At 36.5% G+C, this 23,385-nt stretch overlaps 1 long non-coding RNA gene across 1 annotated transcript in view; it reads left to right on the plus strand.

Moving 5' to 3' along the window:
* LOC149773131 (uncharacterized) overlaps window positions 1-23,385 on the plus strand; it is a 125,506-nt gene that overhangs the window by 24,503 nt on the left and 77,618 nt on the right. Inside the window, exon 2 of the long non-coding RNA XR_016417464.1 lies at window positions 21,127-21,346. This is a non-coding gene — a long non-coding RNA (uncharacterized LOC149773131). The remainder of the gene's footprint in view (window positions 1-21,126; window positions 21,347-23,385) is intronic.

Raw genomic sequence — 23,385 nt, forward strand, 5'->3', positions numbered from 1 at the left:
TCGTTGTGCCGCTTGCTTTTGTCTCTTGGTGTTGCTGTTGTCTATGTTGGGTTTATGCATCAGCTTTCCAGTCCTCGACATGTCTCTATGTTGCTATTGTTGATTGAAGCATCTATTATCATCGTCCTTATGTATGGCACTCAATGTATCAAGCCAAATTTAGAGTGACATTGTTTTGCAAAACATAACTCATTGTCAATTGTGTAACTTTAATTTCCATTATTTCCCGCCAAACAGACCTAATATTGTTTCATTTCCAGCCTGCCGACTCACCGTATTACGATGCTACCATTTCTCACCCAAAACACTGGATACCCTATGCTAATTCACCGTTTGGCTGTACAATAATTTTACCCTATTCAATGCAGTACACCCTATATTGCCCTTAATTTGTCCACGTTTCTGTAAGAAGAACAATATCAAAATGGAAACTATTTCATTCAGCTCCTTACTTTCTAGTCTTTTGGCCCTTTTCGAAGACAATCTTAAATATTTAACATAGCAAACCGTGTGCAGTATCGCACAGATGAATAGGTACTATACACTCTCTTAAAAGCAAACACTTGTATTTAAATGCAGTTCCTAAATTTACAGAATGGATTTCTCACATTTGAGACTGTTAATAATTCGTAATGGTAATCTGTCGCAAGTATAATTTCCGTCTTGGATAAATGGTGCAATGTTTGCCTATTAGTATATGACACACACCCTTCATTATTTGGAGGAAATAAAGAGCGTTCAGCCAGTCAGTCATACATATATAGATAAATCCACATAATCATGTATATGCTTTTGTATACCAACTGAAAAAGAGTCATATTTCAGCCGACTTATATGAATAGTTTTCACTGCAAGCTAGTTATACACGGACGAAACCCCGACTCGTTGCCAGCCATTTAAATTCACCTTTTTGTTTGCGTAACAAACAATATGGCCTAATTTGGGTAGGTGAATACATGAATTATATAAAACAAATTTAAAATGGTACCCATGGAACAATGTATATACCAGTCTCTTAATATTCCCAAATCTGTAAGTCCTGTGATTTCAAATTTCAAAGTGAAGTGTTACGATGTCATATATTCTCATTCTATGATTTATTGCAGTCTTTGCCAATTACTGTACTATATTATATTGGAAAAAGTCTGGCGGTGCAGTGGTTAGCGTGCCAGAACAGCGGTGCGGGTTCCTATCATAGCACCAGATCAGTGGTGTCACTAGGGTTGGTGTCACCCAGAGCGGTAACTCATGGTGTCACCCCCATGGATCTCCTTCCTGCACAAAAATTCAAAATTTTTATGGACAGGCATGTGCAATAACTCATGGTGTCATCCCCTTGGATCTCCTTCCTGCACAAAAATTAATCTTTTTTTAATAGACAGTCATTTTGGTGTCACCCCTTCTGATGGTGTCACCCAGTGTGGTCCGCATCACAGCATCCCCATAGTGACGCCGCTGCACTAGATCAACTCAGGACAGTTGGGTCAAGGCACTTTGCTATAATTGCCTAGGCAATACCAAATCAAAGCTAACATACAATACAACCTTCATCATCGTAAGAACATATGCATGCATAGACGTTCATACACGTACATTCTCGCACATACATCTATACATACAAACAGGTTTAATTGTTCTTTTTAATAAAAGACAAGTAAACATTTCAGCGACAAATCCTAGTATGATACATAATTCATAATTTCACTCGCTATACACGGGTTAAAAGTCCTGACTCTTTTTCAGTTTCCAAACAATTTAAATTTAAACATCTTTCGTACAGGTAACAACATCATGTCATATTTTATGGCAGCTAATATGACTATAACCTACTGTTTCTTTAGAATAGCTTTCAGGCAGGATATGGTGTAAGGCAATAATTAAATGTTGACAATTTTGCAATATCACTCTCCAGCATAAAATAGTGTTGAATGCGGGAGAGATAGTGCGTGATATTCGACAACTTAATAGTATATCAAGGGTAAAATGGATTTCTTTACGTCATAAATTGGTGAGTTTGTCAACTCTGGTGCATTGGAGTAGTAACTGATTCAGAAGTAGCATTAGTGGCGCGGAGGTTGAGTGGGCGTTACATACGAACAGGTGATCACATTACGCAGATTATTACACTCAAAGGGCATTAGGTAATTTCCAACGTGTAGCTGGTGAAGTGTGTTGTTATTGTTTCTGTTGTTGTGGGTATTCATGGCGGCTAGTATAACTGGTAGAAGAAGAAACCGGGAAAATCCTGGTACGAACCATCAACCGACGGTAGGCTACTGGCAGGCTTTTTCACATACCCACATTGACCGAGCGAGAGACCCACGCGGACAGAGGTGAGATGGAGCTGATCGCTCAAGGGTGATCGCTTCAGACCATTCGGCCACTGCCCAAATGAAGTGTGTAGTATATGCATTATAGTTTTATTTCTCTCCATGTAAAAGCTCCAAGTTGTCTCGTAATATAAATCATCTTAAACCTTTGACAAGGGACACTCTGTGTACGACAAAAGGCCGAGTGCAGCACGTGAATACATGACGAACTGCAAACAAGTGTGTGTGTGTGATTTGGATTTTTAACGTAGCTTTAACAATTTTTCAGTCATATCGCTACGATGTCTGCAGTGTGGCAGTTTATAGTGATGTCTAGCACTGGGGCATCATGCCGCAGACATGTAGCATGATGTCCCACCCAGTCAAATTATCCTGACACCAGGCCGACCAGTCCTAACACTAACCTCTTAATGCTGAACGTCAAGCGAGGCAGCTGTTAGTTGTTGTTGTAGTAGGGTTTAACGCCATTTTTCAGCACACGATAGGCTATACATGGCGGCCAGTATTAATGGTGGAGAAAGAACCCGGGAAAACCCCGGAAAGAACCACCGACCCACGAGAAGCTACTGGCAAGCTTTCTCACATACCCACATTGGCTGAATCCGAGACTCGAACCCACGCAGACAGGTGAGATGGCAGTGATCCGTAACGGAGAGCGCGTTAGACCACTCGGGGCCCCAGGCAGCTGTTAGTACCATTTTTAGAAGTTTTTGATATGACTCGGCAGGGGATCGAATCCACTACCTCCCGCATCCAAGGCGGACGCTCTAACCACTAGGCCACCGGAGTGGTCAACTGCAAATAAGAGTGGCCAAGTGAATACTTTTATTAATAAATAAATTAAAATAATAATGACCAAGAAAAAGTAAATCCTAACAATTCATGTACAACAGGATATAGAATGGTTCACCATTTAACTTTTATTTATGTCCGTTAACAGACGTTGGGATTTAACTTTTATTTATGTCCGTTAACAGGGAATTTGCCATACAAAGATAATCGTAGTGAACAGATTCAGTATGGAATGAGAAGTCCATAATAATTCGTATACATTAAATTCATGAGGTGAAACAATTAGCTTGAGAAAGTCACAGGTATCTGTCCAGTATTTTGTGCAAGTAACTGTCAACAAGGCATACATATGTGTTGATATGTATGTATGTATGTATGTATGTATGTAAAACAAATAGGAATTGGCGACACCAATGACCTTTACTTAATAAATGGCCTTAAACTCAGCTGTAAGATAAGGTATCTCTACTGACTTGGTATTCACATATAACAATACAAGAGATATCCTTGAATTCATTGTGAACATGTGATTGAGCAATAATTAAACAATAATTCGTGGGTTTTGTGTTGGTTGTTGTTGTTGTTGTAGGGTTTAACGCCATTTTTCAGCACACGATAGGCTATACATGGCGGCCAGTATTAATGGTGGAGGAAGAACCCGGGAAAACCCCGGAAAGAACCACCGACCCACGAGAAGCTACTGGCAAGCTTTCTCACATACCCACATTAGCCGAATCCGTGACTCGAACCCACGCAGACAGAGGTGAGATGGCAGTGATCCGTAACGGAGAGCTCTTTAGACCACTCGGCCACTCGGGGCCCCGGGTTTTGTGTTGGCATATCTGCGTCTAAAATAATTCAATAGCTAAGAAAAGAGCCATTTAATTTAATTTAGACGGAAGTCCAATGCAATGTAAAACAAGGAAATTTATTTTAATATTTTCCATCGGAACTTCTCTTTTAAAACAAGCTAGATTTCAGTAGATACAAGTATCATAATACTTAAAAGTAGATGGAAATAAATTAGTCCTTCTAAAGTAAACAATTTTCATAATAATAATTTGCCAGTTATTGCAAACTCTGTCATCGAAGTACTTCGAAATAATCTCATACAGTCACATTAAACCAAGATTATCTTAGTTTTGGTTACCGAAATGTTTAGTGAATTTCTTACGAAACAAGCTGTATATAGTACGCTTAATTGGAAACTGAATATTCCGCCTTCCCAGACATGCCCGTCATGGTCAAAAAGCTCTTTGTTGACTATGAGTGTCTCAGTAAGGTGACACTCCACAGTTTCGTATGGTGCATAGGGTCAGAGTTTTAAAAAAATAGAATTTCCAAGATTTTCCACTATGGTTACGCTGGCTATTTAAACAAGTAAGTACCGTTAAATTTTTTTAGTTCCCTCTATTTTGATGTATAATTGATGGGCGTAACTTGGTTTATAGAAGATACAGTTTGTCCTTACTTCAAATGTGGATTACACCCCCCCCCCCCCAAAAAAAAAAACCACTACAACCTCCGTTTGGTCATTTTCACTTCCTGGACTTAAATGTAAATTGTAAAAGAAGAGCTAATATTATTTTTCACTGTTTACATATTGTATAACTCTTTCTTTGCACTTTTGTCTAATCTGGCAAAATTCGTTTTCCTTATTTCAGTACCCACTAAAGATAGTGTACTTTAGACTAATTCAGACTTATCTCTGGACAACTCTGGAGCAGCCATTTTGGTTAGCTGTGTGTTTATATCGTATACAATTCCACAACACAATATCCAAGAAACTTTCAGCCACAATATATAAAAGTAACATAGATGTATGCCAAAATTCTCTAAATTGTGCATGTTGCAAATGCAAACAACTACAACTTACACATGTCACTCTCTCGGAAGTACCGTCTCTATAGCACCCTTAAAAGAGAACGCTGATTTCAAAGTACGAACGACTATCCCATTCAAAAGGGTCTCCAAGATGATAAGGCATGGGTGAAGAGAAAGAGAGAGAATACTATTATGAAAACATGCAACTCTGCTGTATTCTTAAAATTCAGTCATTTTGATCCAATAATTCGCTGCAGTGCTTGAACATTTTCAGCCATATATAATCAGAAACATATCTTCGACCTGCCACGGATTGTGCCCTCAACCTGAATTTTGACGGTTTCACTATAATATTGCTTGAAACTATTTAAAGCAGCATAACAAGTGTTTAATCATATCTGCTTAATTTTTCATCTTTGCAAATGTTCATAAACGCTATGACTTTCTTTTGCGAGCTTCCTTTTTTCAAAGCGTGTCAAACTTGTCTATTTCCGGAACGTCTTCCATGGTTCCTGCCCCTGAAATAGAGGCCACTTGACGTAAGATTGGTATGTGTCTATTAGGCCAAGCTGAAGAACACGGACGGTTAGGAGGTCACTGTAGTATTAATATTTGCATCTGAAACGTATGTCTTTCAAATCGATATTGACTGCAATAAAACACTTAAAATAATAAAGACACAAATATAAAAGAAAAAAAAAAAACAAGATACATTTTGTAACCTTTTTTTTAAAAGCTGTTCGATAGAACAATATGGCGAATTTTTTAAAAGATTTTTGTTGTGATATTTCATAACAAATATCTTTCCTTTATATAAAAATATTGCACTTAAAAAGTGCACACTACATTTCTTAGTGGATTTTATTTGTAACATAGTATAAGACGTTTATGCTATAGTAACATAGTTTTTGCATTGCCTTTACCTCCAAGAAAACTCCGTCGTGGGTTTCCCGCTAATAAAAAGGTAAGAAAACTATTTAAATTCTAAATATTTAATGAATTACATAAAGTTCAGTCTTTATGTATTAACTAGGCTGTTAATTTATTGCTGAAAACTTTTTATTTGTTTGCTACCATGGCGGACGGATGCATATCGTTCCGTTTCTGTGAATATTCACAAAAACAGCTGAACATAAATGGTACATCGCGGACATCGCTACTTCAGTCGTTTACACGGTACATCCTGCTAGACAATTCGCTTGAGCATAAAATAAAAAGAAATGTCCTTGCTGCTAGTTAATAACGGATATATTTCATCTCGTGAGTGAACATATTAAGTATTTTCACTTGTGGCGTCGCCACTCATGAAATATTTAGTTTTTCATCCACTCGATAAAATATATTTATTCACTCGCTTGAAGCATATATCCTCTATATGGATATTGTTTCAGCAGTAGGTTATCGCTTCTATATTTTCTAAATCAGTGATAAATTTCTATTGATTAATCACAGGCGACATAAGAGAATAGCACTATAAATATTAATAATCCCGTTTTCGAATTGCATTGAACATGGCACATAACTTCATTGAAACCATCTCTGCTTTCCTTAAACTCTCTCGATCAATCCAACGAACAAACGAGCGAGAGAGGAAAAGAAAACTTAACTTAAACCAAGTAACCTACAAGAACATTTGTCGTCGTAACGGCTAGGTGTACACGTTACATGGGATTTTAACACATTGTTCACAATACAAATGATACAAAGTTACAATAGCATGTCGAGATGGCGCGGTACATTTCTGGGTTATATTTTATTAAAGCTATTAATGAGGTTCTAAACACATTATTTAATATTAAAATGTCTGAAGTTCGCTCTTCCCCCACCCCACAGCCTTTCTTGCTCACAATGTAGGTTCGTCATTTCGATTGATTTATATTCCCACTCATTTCTGTATGCTCGCCGGTAAGTGAATGGCTGCCTGTTCAAAATGCTAACCAGGCTGTGTTTGTAGTGCTCTATTTTCTTCATTTAAACAAACATTCTGAAATCATAAGTTTGTCCTATATGTATTTAATCAATATGATTAAAATAGAAGTTACAAAATAAAAGAAGCAACTTATCAGTTTGCAAAGATGATTGTGATTAGCCAATAAAGTTAAAGAGCTACATTCTTTAGCTTATACAGTGGACAGGAATGTGCACAGTTGATTCATTCCGTCAAAACAGTTTTCTGTAGTCAGTCTTAACTGACTTGGAAATGCAAAAATGTATATTTATATGTGATATATATAAAATATACGTATAGTATGCACGATATACCGTGATATACCTCTCGTTGTTTAAATTTTTCATTGAAAAGAAACTCAGCAAGCATCGTTTAATTTTAATGAAAAATGTATACATCTCGTGGAATCTCAATATATATATATATATATATATATATATATATATATGATTTCCCACCTCTGATATTCTGTCATCTTACTGCGATGATAGAATTTCAAGGGCCTCTGCTGTTATCTACCTTGTCAATTTGGGCAGTTATCGAGACAATTTTCTTCTTACTTCCTATAACATAAAAATAAAGGTTGGAACGAACTCTTAATATCTGGCTAGGACACTGGGGCAGCCGGCAGTCACTGGGACAGAGTGGTAAAAATGACGAATTGCACATGCCGCAATGTGCCATGAAGATAATAAAACATGTAGACTAGTAGGTTTCCCTATATAAATTATTTTTACTTTATACATACCACTGGCTACATTTAATTATGGATCAGTTGCAAAGCCATAGAAGACTACATGACGTGTGTTCTTAGCGAGAGGAAAATAACCAGACCAAATATCCTTATTCACCCATGTAATCAAAATACACAATTTCATTAAAATCTCTCTCTCTCTCTCTCTCTCTCTCAGTAAAATAAATAGAAGAAAGAAAAAAAAAAAAGAGATAAAGCGGAAAGAGGAGAAAAATAAATCGAACTTGATTAAAACTCAGCTTGATTTCAGCTTGTATATAGACCTATGACAGTGCAAAGTTATTATCGGCTGCATTGTATCACGAGACAGAGCCCCAAATATGATACTGTGTAGCCAATATTTACAACATATTGTCCAGTGTCAACTCTTGAAAACGATTTTTAAGACAAAAAAAATGCGACTATTAAAAATCTTGAAGAAAAGATTCTACCTATGATACGTAAAAACACGACGACAACCAGAAAGCATTGTATAGCATTATATTAATTGAGAAAAAAAGAAAAAACTTCAAGGAAAACAAAAATCGTCCAGTTCGAAATAAAATCCGCTCTCCCAAAGATCGGTACCTTGCATTTCTTATCGCTAATGATTAAAAGTACCAATTAAACCAAGATAGAAAATGTAGTGATAAATCCATCCAATGTTTTATTTTTTGTTGTGTATTTGTATATATAGTTATGAAATGTACGATATGCTAGTAAGCACCGCTGACGGCTGTGATTATCTGGATGTAACGAAAACAACCGAGACCCCGAGTCCAGCTATATCATTTAGGTCATAGTATGCATAGCTCGCATTCTTATATCAACGTGTGATGGTGGAGTGTCATCCTTTATATAGTCAGTCAGCTGAATTTGCGTACTCTGTTTTTTATAATTGGAACCATTGGAAGGAGTCACACTTCGCAATTATTTATTTCTTTTGAACATTCTTGTAATGGCTATATGAAGACACAAGACAGTCTATGGTTATATCAGCTTCTTGTAATGGCTATATGAAAACACAAGACAGTCTTTGGTTAATACCAGCTTCTTATCAACATGAAACTGTTTTGCCGATATTTTTGTACGTTAGATTCCGATCTATTGTTTCGTACTTTGCATCGGGTTATCGAGCTCGAGTTTTAAAGAAAAATAAATTTTCAGGGCTTCCTCGCTGGTTGTCCTTTAAAAAAGACCTTGTATATCTTGGGCAGTGTGAAAATAATATTAGCTCTCTTTTTGTGGTGTACAATTAATGGGCGTGATTTGGATTAATTTGGCGTTACTTCAGATGTTCTCGTCTCCAAACACTGTTAGCTCCGCTTGGTCATTTTCACTTCCTGGACTTCAAAGTTAATTTGGAGCCAATAACTTATTTTACGGAGCCTCGGATAATCTAAAGTGCTTGCCTTTACCAATCACTGCAATCTCACCTCTGTCAGCTTGGGATCGAGTCTGGAGCTGGGCCAGTGTAGGTATGTGAGAAAACTTGACAGTAGCTTCCCTTGTATCGGAGGTTTTACAAGGATTTTCCAGGGTTCATCCTCATCCAATTATGCTGGCCGTCATGTATAACCTGTCTTGTGCTGATAAACGATGTTAAGCCTGTTAAGCCCTCAACAACAACATGCACGCTCAGAAGCTGGTATCTAATTCTCATGCTAAATTCGTGTACTTTGTTTTAATAACTTTTATGCACTTTGTACTAGTTCAGGCCATATGAATCCGCAGTAATTTTTCACAAACCGGGGTAGTGGTGGGGTGGCTAAATCAAAGGGCTGTATTAATATACTGCAGGGAATTTAAAAAAAAATATATTGTGTGTTTCTCTGTGTGCATGGTGGGGTCTCCTCCTCTATGCCTACGTCTGAGATTCAAGTTATTTTTTTAAGCAGATGGGAACGACAATTTTGATCAGCTGTCTGCTCTGGTACATTCTTTCGACAGGTATCATCTGTAAAGCAATCACAGTCACAGTACTTGAGATATGTACAGATGTACATTATTGTTGTTGTTGTAGGGTTTAACGCCGTTTTTCAGCACACGATAGGCTATACATGGCGGCCAGTATTAATGGTGGAGGAAGAACCCGAGAAATCCCCGGAAAGAACCACCGACCTTCGAGAAGCTACTGGCAAGCTTTCTCACATACCCACATTGGCCGAATCCGAGACTCGAACGCACGCAGACAGAGGTGAGATGGCAGTGATAAAGTAACGGAGAGCGCTTTAGACCACTCGGCCAGTCGGGGCCCCCAGATGTACATGAACATTCTATTCATTGTACATACAACGCAAACAACTTCGCCTTATATCGGCCCCTCTCTCAGAAGTACATATTAACTGAAGAGCGGAAGCTTCTTGAGAGTAAACCGTTTATCAAAAGATTCTGTGTATTCATACGCCATTGGTTCTCCAAAATTTGTTATACCCCCTGCACAGGTACATTGTAAGTCTTCTTTTAATTTCATTAAGTGACACAGATTGAAATTAACTGACCTGAATTTGTATAGCCAGAGGATAAATAGGAATGTGCACAAAATGCTCAAATTTGTCAAGTTTGTGGTTCATTAGGTTAAACTAATTTGGGGATCGAGCATTGCTTCGGGGAGGGGGTACGGGTTATTTTTTAGAAAAAATCCCACACTCAAATAGCTTTAATAAATATTCTTCCTCTGATTTATAGAAAAATTGTCTTCAATATCTGTTGTTTTAATTTTTTTAAAATGTACAGCAAAAAAAATCCCATCTCGAAACTGATAATTTGACTTCTTAAAACAGATGATTTCCGGTAACCAAACAGCCTGAAGGATCTATCTGTGCTTAAATTCTGTTTGAACCAGCCATTTAATTTTCGGTGGATGAGGCCTTATGGATGGGATAGTTCTATGATTTCTTATTAATTTAAATTTCTGCCTCAAAATGCATCAGAAAAATACTTTTGATGTTTTGCACGAGAAAAAAAAAACGTTTATCTCTCCATCATCTTAACTGAAAAAATATTTTGAGACAAAAGACAAAAGATAATTCGTGGTTAGAGAGTAATCCCCCCCCCCCAAAAAAAAAGACAAAATCCGACCACAACCCAAAATTAAAACGGTCTGTCCATTAGACCATGTTGTATTTCTCTTCGTTAGGAACTCGTCTGTGATCAGATGTGTAAAGTAGTCAGTGGTTTGTAAGAAAGTACAAACATTTTCAATAGAAAGACACAAATTTACATAATGGATCTACTCCATGGAATCGATCGGCTTATGGCAGTGTTTAACACCTTGCATTTTTTTCTCTGACAGCGGCTACCGGGGTAGCCATGTATGAGTTCGCTTCACCATAACATTCGTTTATATGTTTAGGGAATTTGAAAGCCTGTCTCGAAAACAGCGTGTAAGGTAGATAAATACCGTATCCTAAGATAAATGTTCCAGTTAAACTAGTGAATAATCTACTTTATCCAAAGACTCCGTGCATTTTCTGTGATAAATTCCATAAATTTTTCCCATCCATCGAAATATACAGTTTCAGTATATCAGATATTTGATAGTTATGACTACAAGAATAAATGCTGTTATCGGGGGCGATGGACAATTGCCCCTATCCTCTGTATGTAAAGCTCGATTCCATTACATGGTAGGAAATACGGACTGTATCACGCTTAGACCACCTTCCTCCACCCTCATTGCCGTCTTCAATTGCCATAATTTAACAAGCTCCTAACCTAGAAAATGGGTATTCCTGTGACAATGCACTCGTTTGGAAGAGTTTAATGTTTCCTTACTGCTCTCTCTCTCTCTCTCTCTCTCTCTCAAACATCAGCACATTTGAAAGTTTAACATTGTGTTCTATTCCATGCCTTTCTTTTTTATTTTTCGAGCAAATATTGCAGTACTAAAATAAGCATTATTTAAACACCTGTATAAATATAAATAAAGGTTGCAACTGGTTTTAATGCAAACTGTGAAAACTGGCCGGGGCACAAGGCAAGTAAGTATATAAGAGACACATTTCTGGATGGTTTATCTGCGGCTCATGGTCATATATATTAGTATGCATGTGTATTAAATTTATGCTTAATTTACAAGAAACTGCTAACTCAGTGATAAATCTGATTATTAATGAACTGCTTAGAGTCGCGAGTAAACGAATGGTCGACATGCGACCTTAATTCAAACAGTCAGTCATTGCTTACCAAAAGGAAGTCTGCATGATCAACAAAGGTTCAAAGGTGATGGACGAAGCAGACGAGTTATGGCTTTGAACTAACATCAGGTGAACCGGAAAAATTGTGTTTGACTCCGGTTAAAGGAATTGAAGACACCACCCTCACCCCGTCTCTCTCTCTCTCTCTCTCTCTCTCTCTCTCTCTCTCTCTCTCTCTCTCTCGCTCGCTCGCTCGCTCTCTCTCTGACCAGTAAGGGCTGCCTTGAATTATTTCAACATGCAGAGGCGGACATTATTGTTAGTCTGTTATTATTATTATTATTATTATTATTATTGAGGGCTCAATTCTGAGATTGTTTTAGCGTAAAACAAAATTTTTCTTGTTTTCACTGAAAATATTGACATTTTAAGTGGAAAAAGGGTGTTCCTCTGATACCCCCTTCCCATTCCTATTCGGCTCTGAATATTGGATCTCACAATAGGAAGCGCGAAAATACTGATCGTTTGAGCAGTTAGAATGGTTGCAGTGCTTGTAATATGTTTCAGTTGAATGGAGATAATATATGGTCTGCTTCAACCATTTCCAGGTTCCAAATTGTAGGTATGAAGCAACACGCGTGCTTCATTCGGAAATCTATTGCTTTTGTCTGTCCAACCTTTCTGACACCATGGGCCACTGAAAAATGTTTTTCTTGGGGCCGAGGGCCGCAGCAGAAAACTGAAAAGCAATGACTATATAAATTCTCGAGCTCTGGCGGGTCATTTAAAATCAGCCCGTGGGCCATTTAAAATCAGCCCGTGGGTCATTTAAATTCAGCCCGCAGGCCGCATGCTGGTTGAACAGCACTGTTTTAGGATCATCTCGTGTTTTTAAACAACGACCGATAAGTCAGACAATTTCGCGATTTTGACAGTGCAAAGGCATCTGCATTTGGTAAACCTCGGGCACCTTTGGTCGAGCGGGGTTCTAATACATCTTTTTATCTTGATTCTAAGGTGCCATATCCAATATGATCACACTAGGGATTAACGAGAAATGGACAATGCTTCCGATTATCGTTTTCATTTGTTTTCAGAAGCATTTGATAAATACGTAAATACGTTTAAGAGCGTTTGCTGTGACATTAAACCAAATCAGCAAATATTAATAATGATGTTTAGAACAGCGTTTGAAAAACGTCAAGAATATCGAATTAGATGGCACGGATATTATCTTTCTTTTAGGTACACATAAAATAGTCTCAGAGAAAAACATTTCTCACGGATAGAAATATATCATGAGCAGCCCTTGGGAAACGCTCATAGCTCCCATTTCCTTGGAATGATATAACGATTCAGTGCTGAAAGCTACTTTAAACCAGCAAGCAAATCAAGCATGCCAGTCGTAAAGTCAAGATTTTCTCAAGTAAAACAGGAAAGCAATACACTGAATACCATAGGAAACAGCGAAACGTATAGTTGTTTATGGATGTTTTTAACTGTACTTTAGCACTTTTTGGGCTACGATCATGCCCAGCTCAATGTCTTTCCAAGGGAACTCTGAGACAGACGACTCAGGCTGGCCTTGGTGGATATTGAACCTGCGACCTTTGAATTAAGAGTTTGACACTATATATATATATATATATATATATATATATATATATATATATATATATATATATATATATATATATATATATTGAGCTATGACGGATTCCTGTGAAACAGAATGGAAAAGAATCCACACGAGTTAAATGCCGTTTATTACTGCATTTAGCCTACAAATGGTAGAGGTTTTGTTTCTCGGTAGGTATGGTTTTATGTATGGTGATTTTACATACATACATACATACATACATACATTTTTTTTGTTATGGGGTTTAACGCCATTTTTCAGCACATGATAGGCTATGCATGGCGGCCGGTATTATTGGTGGAGGAAGAACCAGGGAAAACCCCAGAAAGAACCACCGACCCACGAGAAGCTACCGGCAAGCTTTCTCACATATCCACATAGGCCGAGTCCGAGACTTGAACCCACGCAGACAGAGGTGAGATGGCAGTGATCCGTGACGGAGAGCGCGTTAGACCACTCGGCCACTCGGGGCCCCCATACACCCATACATACATACATGCATACATACATACATACATACATACATAAGAGGTGACAAAAGGAGCAAAGTCTAGTGGTTAGCGTTCCTGACTTGCAAACCAGCAGGGTACAGGTTAGAATCCGTCTATTTGATCAAAAACCAAACGAAACAACAAAAAACCAAACCAATACACACCGACATGAATAGAAATAAAGCTTTTTTAATGTTCATATTGCTTTGATTTAAAAATGCATGTTTTTGATAAATGAAGATAATGTCAATGTACCTGATAGAGATGCCTTTCTTATCCTATGCAACTGAGTGACACTCGACAAGCTTTAAAAGTGTAAGATCCTTTGTCAAGATATACCCCTTTCTATTGCCACCCTTGTCTACCATGGATCATTTGGAAGGAGAATTCCTGAACGATTAAGTTGGCATTCTACCTGACAATGTAAATGCACTTCAGGCAGAGTTGTTGTGCAATGGCACCTTATTTCCCAGCTAAAAAAACTCAGCCGATGGAAGATATATATTTCCTCTTCTTTAGCAGGTTATAAAAGGAATATGTTTTTTTACCATTCTAATGCTGACTGAGAGATTGTTCAGTATTGTTAACAAAATTGAAACTGACTTTAGATCAAGACTCAGCGTTACAAAGTATTGAAATACAACAAGACAGCCTGTTGCTTTATATAGCTAAAAGTGCGATAAATGAAAACTAGAAGCAGAGGGGTAAAAAAAATCATTGTGTAAATATGTTCGTTGAAATTTTCGCATGTTATTTGTGGATTACTCTTTTTCTCCTCGGATTATTCTTTTCATTCATCTCTGTTGCAGTTTTGCCTCTGCAGAGACTGAAATGTATGCATAGGTTGCGTATGAGCAAAGTCTCCGTGAATTTAGTCTTGCAATTTAGGAACTGTACAAAAAGCACCGACTATTTGTATATGCGACTTATACCAAAACTGCCGTTTAATTATTCAAAGGAAACCAACATGATTCGTCCTTTGAAAAGTTTTGCATTCGTTTTTTCTAACTCTTGTTCTGGTGTGACATGTACATGAAAACAGAATCAATACTATGTCATTCACTGTAAAGCTAAAAAGCAATTATTATTATTTCCAACATAAATGCCTGAACAATTCGTTGCTCTACTTAGTATATTTGGGCAAATTTCCCAACTGAAAATAAAGGTTAAAATGTGTAGAAGCAAGATATACGGCGCTTTGCTGGGAAGGCAAAGGTGTAGCAAAAAATGATATTTGCCATGCCCCCCCCCCACCTTAGAACTGGTTTTACAGGTACATTAGCTAGCATTTCCCCCTCTGATATAGTCTAGCACTAATATATATATATATATATATATATATATATATATATATATATATATATATATATATATATATATATATATATATATATATATATATATATATATATATATATATATACCAAGAACAAATGCAGAAAAAGTACAAAACATTTACCTTGTGGCTAAGAAAGAATGCAAATTTTGGCGTGAGGAATATTTTGCTACAAAAGGTAAACCGGTTTTTAGCTTCTTGAAACAGCGGCAAATGTACAAACATTTTACATTGTGGCAAAGAAAGAAATGCACATTTGGCGTGATAAATATTTTGTTACAAAAGGTGAGCCGGTTTTTAGCTTCTTTGAAACAGCGGCAAATGTACAAAATATTTACCTTAGCAACCTTTTCCTGCCAGCTAGGAAACTTTATAGGTATGAACGTCAGGGGTTTGTGACGAGTTACACGTAGTAAATACAGATCGATTACATTGCGCTGATCTATACCCTGTAGACATAGATGAGCACGTATCGATACCAGATTGCTTCGTGTATTTAACTGGACCACTAGCAGCCGTTGTCGCCTCAGACCAATACTGAGAACTCATAAATCTTGCTTGATTTCCAATATTTAATCAAAATGACTATACTTATATGGAGAATTAGTCCGAATTTTCTCTGACTCTACTTACCCATTTTATATATTTTGACATTTATATTGGGATATGGGGCCAGAGCCCATTACCTATGGAAAATGTGGAGTGTGATGTTGCAGTACAGGGTTGCCGCTTAAAAACGGGCCTTGCTAACTTGAACGACCTTACATCGAGCCATACCTGCAGGAAATCGTATTGGAGGCGAATTATTTTCTCATAAATTGCGAGTATAGCATTTGTTTTATGTTTAGTCTGCTTACAGTCAAGAAACAAAAAACCTTCAGTATTCATGGAATTTGTCCTGATATTCGTCATTTACACTGATAGTCGCTTGATACCAACAGAAACATCATTTCCAATGATCGTGTTTCAAACAAGGAAAACTATGTAATGGTAAATACAAAGGAAATGACACATAATTCCCAACAAGTTTATTCCGAGAACAAACGACCAGAAATCTGTCGCGGTTACTTCATCTTGGAGAAAACCAGACTCAGCAAGCAGAGATCAACTGATTGATGTCTATATTTCCTCCGTATATTAAAAATATTACGATCAATCGTGCAGAGAATACAGCAAAATTAGAAAGTACAGTAATTAAAGGTGAGAAATAACATACATTTACAAATAATCATACATAAATAAATTCATATATTGTGAACATTCCATGGATATAATGTCAGGTACTAGTTTATTTTTAGTAATTTGTCTCTACACTTTATAACAGTGGGATTACCATTTACGTGAACACAACTGTCATAATTGCAAGGTAGCATTGGAGGTAAATAAATTAAACTTATTTAAAAATTCATTATCAAATGCAGTTGTTGCTTCACCAAAAGCGGGACAATCAAAGCGTCAAGGCAACATGCTGAGTTTAAACTACGGCTCCTTAACTGAAAAATGTCCTATAGGACTCAAGGTACTAATTCAATTCCCATAGCAAACCTATGCAAACACCATGATATTAAAAATTCAATAACTTAAAAGTTTTTAGTGCCCATGATCAAACCTATATTTATCAGTATAGATGAAACCTGGATGTCAGCTTCTGTGTAGAGGAAAGTATATGAGCCGCGGCATTTTCTGGACCTGAATGTGTTTGAAGCATGTGCTTTTAATTCCGCACCAAAGGGTCAGGTGCTAATTTTAGTAATGAGTGTTCCAAACTCAAGACTGTTAAAGGAATGAAATTCCATCAATAAAACAATGTCACTATTTTTATTCTCACTTACAACTAGGATAAGCTCTCGAAAGATTCTTTTTCCTAAAACATATCTTATATTATTAACCAATCCTGGTCAGCCAAATCCATATCTACTCTATTTTAAGTTGGCACATTTCCAGGCTGGTTCCCACTTTTCCATATCATTAGTACCGTGTGTCCTAAAATCAGATCTCTACTGTCCTACGTGAAGAACTGACAGCGACCGCTTTGGAGACGTGCTCAGGTTCTTGAATTGGTCATTGGAATGCAGCTTTCTAGAGGCGCCGTAACGTACAAAAGCTGGTCCGATGAGAACGTTGCAGTTTAAATTTTAATGTCATATGTCGAAAATTCCACGTGTTTAATCAAATTACTTGTCCTTAAAATGCTATTTCAATTTCCAGGTCGATGTTTTAGAGTGTGTTACTTGAATTACAGCGGTTGAAATTTCAATGTCATATGTCGAGAAGTCTTAATTCATGTGTTGAATTAAACTGTTTGTGTTGAAAGTTCCATTTTATATGTCGAGTATTGAGTTCCATTTTATATGTCGAGTATTGAGTTCCATTTTATATGTCGAGTATTGAGTTCCATTTTATATGTCGAATATTGAGTTCCATTTTATATGTCGAGTATTGAGTTCCATTTTATATGTCGAATATTGAGTTCCATTTTATATGTCGAGTATTGAGTTCCATTTTATATGTCGAGTATTGAGTTCCATTTTATATGTCGAATATTGAGTTCCATTTTATGTGTCGAGTATTGAGATTTCATTTGTTCAATAACGCAGCGTTTGTTAAAACTTCGATATCCTATGTCGAGATTTTAGATATCTTTTGAATTGCAAAGCGGTTGTTGAAATGTTAATGTCGTATGTCGATAATTCCAATTTCACGTGTTGAATTAAATTGCTTGTCCTTTATGTTCCATTTTATTTTATAGATCGAGATTTTATATCGTATCTGTTGAACTACACAGTAATGGTTGAAAGTTTCATTTACGTTGTGGAGGTTTTAGATTGTGTTGTATGAATTACACGGCGGTAGTTGAAATTTCAATGTCATACGTCGAGAATTCTTAATTTACGTGTAAATTTCAATGTCATATGTCAAGAATTCTTAATTTACGTGTATAATTAAACTCTTTGTGATGAAAGTTCCACTTCATATGTGGAGTATTTAGATTTCATTTGTTGAATTACACAGCGTTGGTTGAAATTTCGATGTCCAGTGTAGAGCTTTTGGATTGTATATATTGGATTACACAGTGATTGTTGAAATGTTAAAGTTATATGTCGAGAATTTCAATTTAACATGTTGATTCACATTCTTTGTGTTGAAAATTCCATTGTGTATGTCTAGTTTTTAGATTGTATCTGTTGAAGTACACAGCGATGCTTGGACCTTTCATTTGTGCATGTCAGAATTGCTATTTTTATATAGTGAAATGTTATGTTTGTGTTAAAACATACATTACAAGTTTGAGAATACCCCCTTTAACAATTCAAAATAATATCGAATAGTAAGATGTATCATTCGTGTATTCAGTTGTGAGGCACCATTACCTTTTATGCATTTACAGTTTGAAATTTACCATTCACAGGTCGAGAATTGCTATGAATTTCCGCGCTAGAGGTCGCTTATGAACAACTGCGCGTATTGTTTTTAAACAAGGAGGCTGCTTGTCGTTGTCGCTCGTTTCTCTCACAGGTGCTCAACGCGAGCTCATGTTGAGAAAAAAAAAACAGGAGGATATTTGGAAGTTACGTACCTTGTCTCTTATATAGTATGATAGATGGGATTCTATGTCATAACGGGTCATGGGAGTAATCTAAGGTATTTTTGTCACTGTATGTTTTTCTTCTTCTTCAGATTATTGTGGGTTTTTTTTTCTTCTTCTCAATTTCAAGCTCGCGTCGAACACCTGTAGTTTCTCTTATCATGATGTGCGTAAATACGAGTACATCTCTGCTGAAAGTATTGATCTTACTCTTATTTTGATCAACAGTAGTAATGTGCTGCATGACTTAATTCTATATATTTTTAATGACATTCAAATTCGTGCAATTACGCTGATAAAATGATAAGGCGGGTAAGCTTGAACCCTAACTACCCAGACATTTTAACGAATCTAGCAGCCGACACTAATAAAATGGATTCAGCTGCTAGCTTGTTAGACGAGGGCCGAAGGGCAGTAGAGTCAATCATCAACATATTAGACCGGTTCTTTTAGCGAGAGCGACCTCTAGCGAGGAAGTTCCTAGTAATTCTGAACCATGAATGTTTCAACCTGTAAATGTATCAAATGTAATGTGACCTCTTAATTGAATACACAAATGATACATCTTTACAATCGATATTATTTTCAACTGTTACAGTAAATATTCTCATCGTGTAGTGTAACTATTAAGACCAACAAGTATTTTACTATATAAAAGTAGCAAATCAGACAAAGCAAACTAAAACGTCCAACCACTGCTGCGTAAGTAAATCTAAAAACTCTGCATACTAAATGAACTTTCAGCACAATAAATGTGATTCACGACGTGCAGCGTTAAATTTGCAATCACCGCTGTACACTTCAACAGCTAAAATCTAAAAACTCGACATTGGACACCGAAGCTTCAATCGACGCTGTGTAATTTCATCAGATGAAATCTAAATACTCGACATATGAAATAAAAGTTCCAACCACCGCTGGACAATTCAACAGATAAAATATAAAATCTCGACCTAGACAACGGAATTTCAAGGAAAAACATTTTGATTCAACATGTGAAGTTATAGTTCTCGACATACGACATTGAAATTTCAACTGCAACGTTCTATTTGGACCAGCTTCAATAAAATCTTTTAAAAAATCAACATTGGATATCCAAGTTTCAACCAACGCTGTGTAATTCAACAGTTGAAATCTAAATACTAGGCGTATCAGCAAATGATACACTAAGATTAGTTCATTTGATAACTTTGATGCGAAAAGAATTTGACATTAAGATCGCTTTTCATGTCCCCCCTCCAACAAAAAAGTAATATTCAGAACATACTAAATTAAAAATATGGGGTGGGTGGGTGTAAAGCAGCTTGTGAATGTACTATTACATGTTAATTCATATTTTATGCACACCGTTTATAACTTGAACGACGCATATTTGACCAGATAGGAAGAAAAAGAAATCAGTCATGTGACCTTGCTACCTTACAACCATCCATCTATCCATCCTACTTTCAGACATGCCTATCTGCCTACCAATATAGCTAGCTAACATACGATATAACTCTGCCAGTCAACCTAATATTCTAACTTTCTATCTACCTATCATACCCTAAGCTTTCTACTCTCTGTCCATCAATCTCATTTTCTGTGTTTAGTGAAAGAGAAAGGTTTAATGTTATACTGGGCAGACGCCTAGCGAAGTCTCCAAACACATTAATACTAGCATTATGTAGACCACACGAAAGGTATAGTTTTGAATAAAGCTATTTCCTTCAAATACAATGTCAAATTAGATAATTATGGCTCACGAGTATTATTTTACATCGCACCGGCAACGAATTTTTATTTTATAACGCACCGGCAACGATTAAAATGGTGGAAGCCATTAAAAGTGTACGTGATTGATTTATATATTCTGTTCACATTAAAATTATAATACGTCTGCTGCTTATAATCACATTGCATTTTTAATAATAAAAATCATCCTTTGACTTCTTATTTCCATCATAATGCATACCTTTTGCTGTAAGACTCGACGTAATTTGATTTGACATGCATGCAGTTGAACTGGCCTGATTCCCAAAGATTTAAATTTTTAGGAATAATTTTGAAGCCTATGGTCTACGTCCATGTTCATCATAGCAATTCGAGTAGATTTTAGATTCAGAGGTCTTGTATTTATATTTTTTTACCAATGTAATTTCATTACATCCCAGTGTATTACGATTTTAGTACAACGCATGTCCAATGTTGCTCTTTTTTTTATAAAGAAAAGAAATTATATGCTAAAATGTCATGTATTTATTTTAGCGCGAGGTTACTCTTTCTTTTTCCAATGATAAGGAAACGCAGAAAGTAGTTTATCTTTCAGAACAGAGCAAAAAGACATTGCGTCGTAGTACTACAAGTCCCGTCTTATATTCTATCTGAAGAACAAGTGCAGTACGTCAAGCAAAACTCATGTGAACAGACCACTGACGCCAGGTTTAACAAGAAAAGAGAGTATAAGAAAGTGAATGTGACAAAAACACCAGAAAGGAAATGGGCAGTGATAGATGAGAACATATGAGTGGAACGAAGAAATTACACAGGTAGGTCGATAGAGTAAGACATAGGTATGTTAAAGAAATGTATCGAACACAGGGCTTCTCTTTTACTTTACACCTTTTTTCGGATAGAGAAATATAAGAGTTACCTACTGTCAAAATGACGTTATTGTTATGACTGGAGACTTTCGTTTTACAACTCAAGGACTGTGACACTGACAGGTCACAAAACAGAAATGATAGGTGGACAGGGTACTGCTTGTACGTTGGAAATTTCTTTAAATTTTGTCTCGACCACGAAGTATTGAAACGCATATTTGTGAAAATCACCTAAAAAGGATAGAAGGTCCGACATATTCTGAAATTAATTTTACTGTTCCTTCAAGGAAACCAATTGCAGGCAACGTGGATGATGTGAATAATAAACACGATGTGTCTTGTCTCCATTAATTACCTGGTCACCTGAATTTACTGTCTTGTAACCTAGTCCTAAATGTAATTAAGCCGTTAAATTGCCTAATGTCAAATAAGTATTTCCATTGAATAAACTGATATTTCAAATTATCTTTCGTCACGTACACTTTCGTAATGCTTTGAATCGACTTGTTATTTTGGCATAATGCAGGATCAGATTGCAATGGCTAAAAGGTTAGAGTGACACACGCGGAATTATCGATTCGCAAGTTCGAATGCTGACCAGACCGACCAGGGTCGGCTTCTCTGATGTGTTTTGGCAAATTAACGTTTCCTTGTTTCCTCACCACAAATTTCTTTTCCATACGGTGATGTACACTATCCAATCAATCGATAACTCGATGAATTAGTTTTCTTATATAGTGTTCTCACAAAATATCGATTTAATCAAATAGAATAGATTCTGACGATTATTGATTACTAATTGCTGCCACCAGATTATAGCTCGAATTTGAATAAGCTGATTTCAAACGTTAATGAAGATACGCCATTATGGCGCATATATGTATGTAAGTAGTAATGATATCAGGTCTATATTTCAGACGGAACACCTGTGATTATTGACATTTTACGAACTTGCGTGAATATTTGGAATAATACAGCAAGACATAATTTTACGAAACTTAAACAAAAACTTAAATTGATTGCTTGGTCTTAAACAAAACGTTAAATTGATTGCTTGGACATCGGTTAAATTACATTCCACTCTTCTCTCGTCTTTTTGAATGAAAAAAAAAACCTGACTTAAAGAAAGGCATATGATTTTTTTAGCGCTTCCTAATGCACGTAACAATAATAAAAATAACCTTTTCTGTTTTAGTTGATACAAGAATCAATCAACCCACAAGAAACAGTCATCGTTAAGCGCACGTTGAGATGAATATCCTATTTCTGTGATTGATTACTTTATTTCTGATGTTCCTTGCCCTTATAGCATTCAGACGACATTGGGTAAAGTTTCAACTGTATACGATATGCACAGTTAAAGTTCAGTAAGGTGGTCTTTTTAGTTCTTTAGATGAAATGTTGCAATAAATTTAAAACATTCTAATGGTAAAAAATAAAAATAATAAACAAACTAAAGAAATGTTCTGAATCAGTTCTTATTTTCTTGATAATTTGTCATTCTTAAGCCCTTTCATTTAACGCTAAATTATTCGTAGGCGAAATGACGGAAATACAGACAAACGGATCGACGAACAGACAGAAGGAAGGAAAAGTATTGATTAGTCGTGCGTTCAGTGCTTGATAAGCATGACCCTACAACCTCGTGTCGAGTCTCGGTGAAGACTGTGATCCACAGTACAGCAACATAAGCGACAAGTTGAGTGCCGAAAAGAGGGAACGCCGTAAGGCCGAGGAACATTGGATGTCATCTGGTCTGACAGCACATAAGCAGATTTATGAAGCTACCAAAAGGAATGTTATAAATTTAGTTCATGCAGCAAAATCCACCTACTTCAGCACAAAAATCACCGAGAGTAACAGATATTCTGCGCCACAGACAAATTAATAGCGAGGTACAAATCCACACCATTTCAAACAACAGCCTCCCCAGACAGTCTACCAGATCAGTTTCTTAATTTTTTCCGTGACAAAGTGAAAACTAT

The sequence above is a fragment of the Sinohyriopsis cumingii genome, unplaced genomic scaffold, assembly GCF_028554795.1.
Source record: "Sinohyriopsis cumingii isolate HCF-2022 unplaced genomic scaffold, ASM2855479v2 utg000881l, whole genome shotgun sequence".
In the NCBI taxonomy this organism is placed as follows: Eukaryota; Metazoa; Mollusca; class Bivalvia; order Unionida; family Unionidae; genus Sinohyriopsis; species Sinohyriopsis cumingii.